We start from the raw sequence: 6,712 nt of genomic DNA on the forward strand, positions 1-6,712 counted from the left end.
TGAGTACTTCTACTTTTACTCGAGTACAAGATCTGAGTACTTCTACTTTTACTCAAGAACGAGATCTGAGTACTTCTACTTTTACTCAAGTACAAGATCTGAGTACTTCTACTTTTACTCAAGTACAAGATCTGAGTACTTCTACTTTTACTCGAGTACAAGATCTGAGTACTTCTACTTTTACTCAATATCTCCTTTACATCCTAGTGTTATGAGCAGTGGGCTGTCATATGTATGGCGCCCGGGGAGCAGTGTAGGGAACGGTGCCTTGCTCAGGGACACCTCGGTAGCACTTTGTTTTTCGGGGTCTTAAACCGGTGACCTTCCGGTTCCCAAGCCAAGTCCCTACAGCCTACGCCACTATATAGCCAAGTCCATATAGTACACTATTAAAATAAAAAATGGCAGCTTTAACCAGAAAGGGGCCATATGTGTTATCTCTGTGGGCTGATTTTGACTGTGTTGAGACCATTGGATATAGAAAGCACACGATGAAAGTTATTACCTCTACTGTGGACGATTCATTTTCAAATATATAAGCAACCTGTCCAATCCAAAGGATCCAGAGTCCCCTTAATCTTCCAAATCGTCCCAAAATTCATCAAAATCAGCCAAAAGAGAGTACAATCATGGCCACTTTCTGGTTAACACTGACATTGTTGATCCTGAAAATGTCAGAAATGGATTCAGCATCCTCAATTACCCCCAAACTGTCCAAATCGGCCAAGTCCATGATGTAACTATTGTCCACATCCAGTAGGCTATAATGCTAATTAACTCAACTTTGGCTAATGGTGCTAATGGCCCAAGAGCTGCAGGTTAGCATCCGGCAGTTTCTATGTACTGGGGACCCTAGTATAGATTGATATCATTACACTTTGGGGTACTCTATAACCTCTGCAAAGCTTATAGTTTATCAGAAACAGTTTGGATTTTAAAAAGTAAGATGTTTTACGCAAATAAAGGAAATGTAAACGTCCTTTTCCTGAGTTCTGTTAGGGTCAGGGAGGAAAAGAGAGACAATCATTTAAAACCAAACTGGTTTTTTTTCAGGTTTCTAACAAATCCCAAAAGAAAACCTGAACGTTCCCAGAGTTATCCATACATTCAGATTCAGAAAGCTTTATTGTCCATTAAATGTACATATAATGGACATGTTGCCACACACAGTACAACAGTTAAGGTTTTATTTATTTAGTGCAATGTGTTATTTTCCCTCCTCTCTCACCCTGCTGTGCACACCAGAGTAATCTAACCCTCAGAGCGCTCACAAAGAACAGCCTACTGTGCCACACATCACCTACTGTTTAACTACCTGGTCACGTGCCAGTACAACAAGATTAAAACCACTGGAGTCATTGTACAAACAAACGCTCAAAATACTGTTCTTTCGCATCACTGCCCAATACTCCAAAAATACAACTTGCTAAGCTGGGGAAGCTCATTAAACATTAAACATGCACATGCTTGCCTTTTTTACAAGATGGTCAACGGCCTTACCTCACCTCCTCTTAGACAGCTTATACACACAACTGCAACTAGGGTAACAAGAGGTGCAGCGAGAGGAGATTGCATTATTCCACTCAGAAAAAGTTCTTTCAGTCAGTCTTCATTTTGTGTTAAAGCTGCTCAGCGATGGAACTCAATCCCACCTCCAATCAGAGACCAGACCACATTCAGGTTATTCAAATCAAAGCTCAAAATATGGTTAGTGAGGAATCAGCTCTGACCCGATCTTCTGCTCCTAGCAACCCACTGCCTGTGTTTTAACATGTTCTTTTGTTTTGTTTCATTTGTTTTGTTTTAATGGTCTGTATTTTAAATTGTTTTATTTAAGTATCCCAGTAATGTCTGTTGCATGTTTTTAATGTATTGTATTTACTTGTTTAAAATGAAATGTGTTTTAGGTTGACTTTTAAAATCAGTCCAGGGACTACAAATGAAAAATAGCCTCTTGGCTCACTGGCACAGTTACAGAAATGATCATTAATGTCCCTGTTAAATACATGAATGAATAAAAATAAATAAATAAAAATGACAGCTCCTCATGGGATCATTTACGTGATCAAAGTGATACTAATTACAAACATGAGCAGAAACACGCAGGTGACGTGTAATGCACGTGTACATTTTCAACTGAGGCATAACATTGTTGAAATTCCACTTATTTTGCAGGTGGTTCATAATGTTTTGTAAAAAGATAGTTCATTAAATGTGAACATTTTCAGAATGTTTGCACTAAAACAAAGGGAAACATGTTGTTGTTATTTACAGGTTATTATGCTGTGATTTCTCTGTCCAGCCTTTAAATCTGCTTCATCTTTTACGGCAGGGGTGGGGAACTTTTTTCGTCTCAAGGGCCATTTCAATTTTTACAATATCCTCCGAGGGTTAACGAGGGTTAACAGGTTAACGACTTCTGCTTAAAAATACTAAAATCACAGCCCATTCATTTCACCTTTCTTTCATGCTGTGTAAAGAAAAAGCAACCTTTTAATCCAGATGCACCACCATGCATTGATATGCACGGTGTGGCATGACCACCAAAACAAAAAAGATATGGACACAAGATGTGTGCAAATGTATTTAGTTTCCTATCCATGTGAACATGATTTGAGTGGTGGGGGTCCTAACCTCCTCTAGGGGGGTCCGGGGGCATGCTTCCCCCGGGAATTTATTTTTAAATGTTGAAGTTAAAAGCATCAATCTGGTGCACTTTGAGAGCAACATTAGGAGATCTATGGATATATCTCTAAACATCCATATGAAACAGAACTGGAAGCAGATTTCTTTTTCTTTATGGATATTTTACAAATCACTCCCCTCTCAAACTGTATTCTTGTTTATTAATAACAACTTTTTTTTACTGTCATATAGTATTTCATACCTGTTTACTTTATTCTGTTATTTTTTTATAACTATAATGATCATATAAAGATGTGCCTTTACCTCACTGGTTGGAGAAAAAGCTTCTTATATTCGTTAGCATAGCTAGCTAACCAGATGCTAATAACAAGTTATTGACTGTATGATCAGTATGACAGATGAACAGATCGCCACTGGGCTTTCAACTAAAGACACAGCCACGCAGAAACTGCGGCATGTGTATGGCTCCTTATGGGTACTGCAATTTCTGGAAGTGCCAGAGTGGGGTTCTGGTGCTCTCCGTCAGAACTGCACCCCTATTAGACGAGACGGACGAGACATATACCTCGTGATGACACGTTAGGCTCGTGATGTGTTCAAGGACCCTGACCTTCGCTAGGAAAAACAGGCACTCACTTGTTTCATTCTTTTGCGGTCTAGATTTTGTGTGTTTATAAATTACCTCGAGTGCCGTACCAAATTGTCTCGCGGGCCGTATGCGGCCTGGGGGCCGGAGGTTCCCCACCCCTGTTTTACGGCCATCAAACATTGAACTAGTCCAGCCAACATTAGCTTTACTGTTAGTTTTAATTCATTGTAAAATTGGATTTATATTGATAACTGTACTGTAATTTATATTTCATACATCTGTATTTTGATCTGTTTGAATTGTTAGTAGATAGGCTTTATGAGGTGTTTTAATGTGTGTTGATGTATTGTGTAGGAACTGCAGATGGAAATGAGCTTTTAATCTGACATCTCTTCTCTTTTTGAGATGAATTTGTATGTATGATTCTTGTTCAATAAAGATATATAACCATAACAATCAACTGTAGAGGTTTCTCAAGACTCAAATCCCCCTCCTCGACTCCTCGGTCCTCCGGTAGTGACCCGGAAATGAATTTCAGCGCGCCATGTTTTCTAGGACATCTCATTTCTCTAAATGAACTTCGAGGACCGAGGATCGAGCGTCGAGGAGGCTCTCTGGAGGAGCTCTAACCGAGGAGACACTGATGGTTCCTCCGCGGATGCATTTCCGGGAACGGTGGAGGCGTGACGCACGGCCGGACTTATCTCAGCCAATCACAGCTCTGCATGCATTCCCTGGATATTATTTTATTAACTGCTTTCATCGTGACGCGAAGTTTCCAGAGAGAACAGCTGAGAGGTCCGTGCAGAAAGCAGAGCAGTGTGTATAATATATATCACTCAGTGTAACAGACCTACTCTCTGTATATCCAGTCTCTGATTGTGTTACGTTATTATGAGAGTGCTCTCATACTTTAAATTATATATATTATTTATATAAATATATTTGTGTGTGTGTGTGTCCGCATCTGAAGCCTTTATTGTCTCATTATACCGCACTGTGAATGAATCAAAGTAAATATATACGCAGTGGCGTTTTCTCCTGGAGGCCAAGGGAAGCCAGGCTTCCCCTGTTTTTTCGGATTGTAGTTATAATTTTAATAAATAAATAAAAACACTTCGTTTAGTTTCGGAAATTCTTTGTTGTGTGTTGCTGCCGGCCCGTCTCTCCCCCTAAAGTACTCATTGAGTACTTTACAAACAGTGAAACAGCGCCCCTCTAGATGTTATGGTGAAACAGTAGATTGCACTCTCTGTTGCGAGAGGAGGCAAGCCGAAATTTGCTTCCCTTGGTGAAAAAAAATGGGGGGATTGACCAATCAGATGAGGCTCACGTCATACCCCTGCCAACCTGTGATTGGTCAGGGCCATGCCAAGGGAAGCCAGAGGCGGCTGGCTTCCCTTGCCTCACAATCCAATCAAATCGCATCAATTTAGTGGTGCAGTGACGCGTCCCAAAAAGCGTAAGTAAGCTGCGCTCGGTTTCCCTCGACAAAATAGCAATGGGATTTCTCCATAGGATTTTGGAAAATAGCTCGAAAAAAGGTCAGTGGAAAACGAACCTGTTAGGTAAATGCACGTTTTGTTCAGTCGGATAATATCCACATGTCTACTCTACTTTTATAATTTTCGAATCATAAATCTAATCGATAGAAGATAGATAGCGTCACTGCACCACTCTCACTGCCGTTAGAAAGTAGCAAGCAACTGAAGCAAGTGCAATTATGGAGGGTGGAGATTTGGAGGATTTAATCAAAAATAATTGTACTAAACTTCCGCTGCAGCAGCAACAACAAATACAATCTGATGACAGGCCAATGCCCAAACTGGAGCTGTGTACAGCGAGGAACAAAGGAGCGAACCGGATGTAAAACGTTAAAGGTCTCCTGATTTAGTTTGTGAATGAATGCTTATTAGAGTTTCGGCTGGAGAGTGCGTGCGGACCTGTCGGTCAGATAACAGGCGTATGTAAGTCCTGCATCTGTATGATACAAATGTGTGTAAAATGATACCGTGCGCTGTAATCACTCATCTGGTTACGTTATTACATTGACCACCACACACCCCCCCCCCCCAAAAGAAAGGACGTATTATTGGCTTCCCCTAATTTTTTCCCCACGCCACGCTACTGTATATACGTGGTCATGAACACATCTGTCCATCAGACAGAGGGCTGCTGTGCCTCCTGTCATCCTTAATGGACGTCTCTTTAAAATGACCGCTCAGAGGAGAGGAGTTCTCATTTCTCTAACCGCCTGCTGCTTCCCCTCCTCTCTCCTCGCTTCCCCTCCTCAGTCCTCCGCTCGCATCTTCTGTGGGCGGGACTAAGTCTCGAGGATAGGAGTCGAGGAGGGGAGATTTAAGAATTGAGAAGCCTCTTGTGTCTCAATGTGTCCCCCGAACTAAAATGTGTTTAGCTCTAAAACCTGACTCTCCCTCGGGTGACATGTTTGAGTCGCTGCCGTCCTGCGAGCAAAGGTCATCAGAGTCACCCAGAGGTGGGAAGTAGCGGAGTACAAATACTTTGTTACTGTACTTAAGTACATGTTTCTGGTATCAGTACTTTACTCCACTACTTGTTTTACTTTGACTTTTTACTTTCTACTTCTTACATTTTGAACACAAATACCTGTACTTTCTACTTCTTACATGTTGAACACAAATACCTGTACTTTCTACTTCTTACATGTTGAACTCAAATACCTGTACTTTCTATTTCTTACATGTTGAACTCAAATACCTGTACTTTCTACTTCTTACATGTTGAACTCAAATACCTGTACTTTCTACTTCTTACATGTTGAACTCAAATACCTGTACTTTCTACTTCTTACATGTTGAACTCAAATACCTGTACTTTCTACTTCTTACATGTTGAACTCAAATACCTGTACTTTCTACTTCTTACATGTTGAACTCAAATACCTGTACTTTCTATTTCTTACATGTTGAACTCAAATACCTGTACTTTCTACTTCTTACATGTTGAACACAAATACCTGTACTTTCTACTTCTCACATGTTGAACTCAAATACCTGTACTTTCTACTTCTCTCATTTTCCAAACAGGCTGGTTCCTTTAGTCTGAATGTGTGTTTGGTGGCGTGATCATTATTATTTAGAGTCATTGCGTGCCTATTGATTTGAACACGATCCGTGTATCCATCATTTCCTGGTCTTCTCTAAAGAAGAGGGACCAATGGAAACGTTGTCACGTTGCCGTTGGTCACCATGGAAACATTCATTAGCTAACAATGACATTATTGTTCTATTAATATAAAGGGAGGTCAGGTACTCTTTAAAACAGCTGCTAGTTATGGGTACTTTTTACTGAAGTACATTTCAAAGCCTCTTTACTTTCACTTGAGTAAAGAAGTTTAGTCAGTACTTCTACTTTCACCAGAGTATTTTTAAACTAGAGTATCTGTACATCTACTTGAGTAAAGGAAGTGTGTACTTTTGTCATCTCTCCTGCGAG

The sequence above is a fragment of the Notothenia rossii genome, assembly GCF_949606895.1.
Source record: "Notothenia rossii genome assembly, chromosome: 9".
NCBI classification, from domain to species: domain Eukaryota; kingdom Metazoa; phylum Chordata; class Actinopteri; order Perciformes; family Nototheniidae; genus Notothenia; species Notothenia rossii.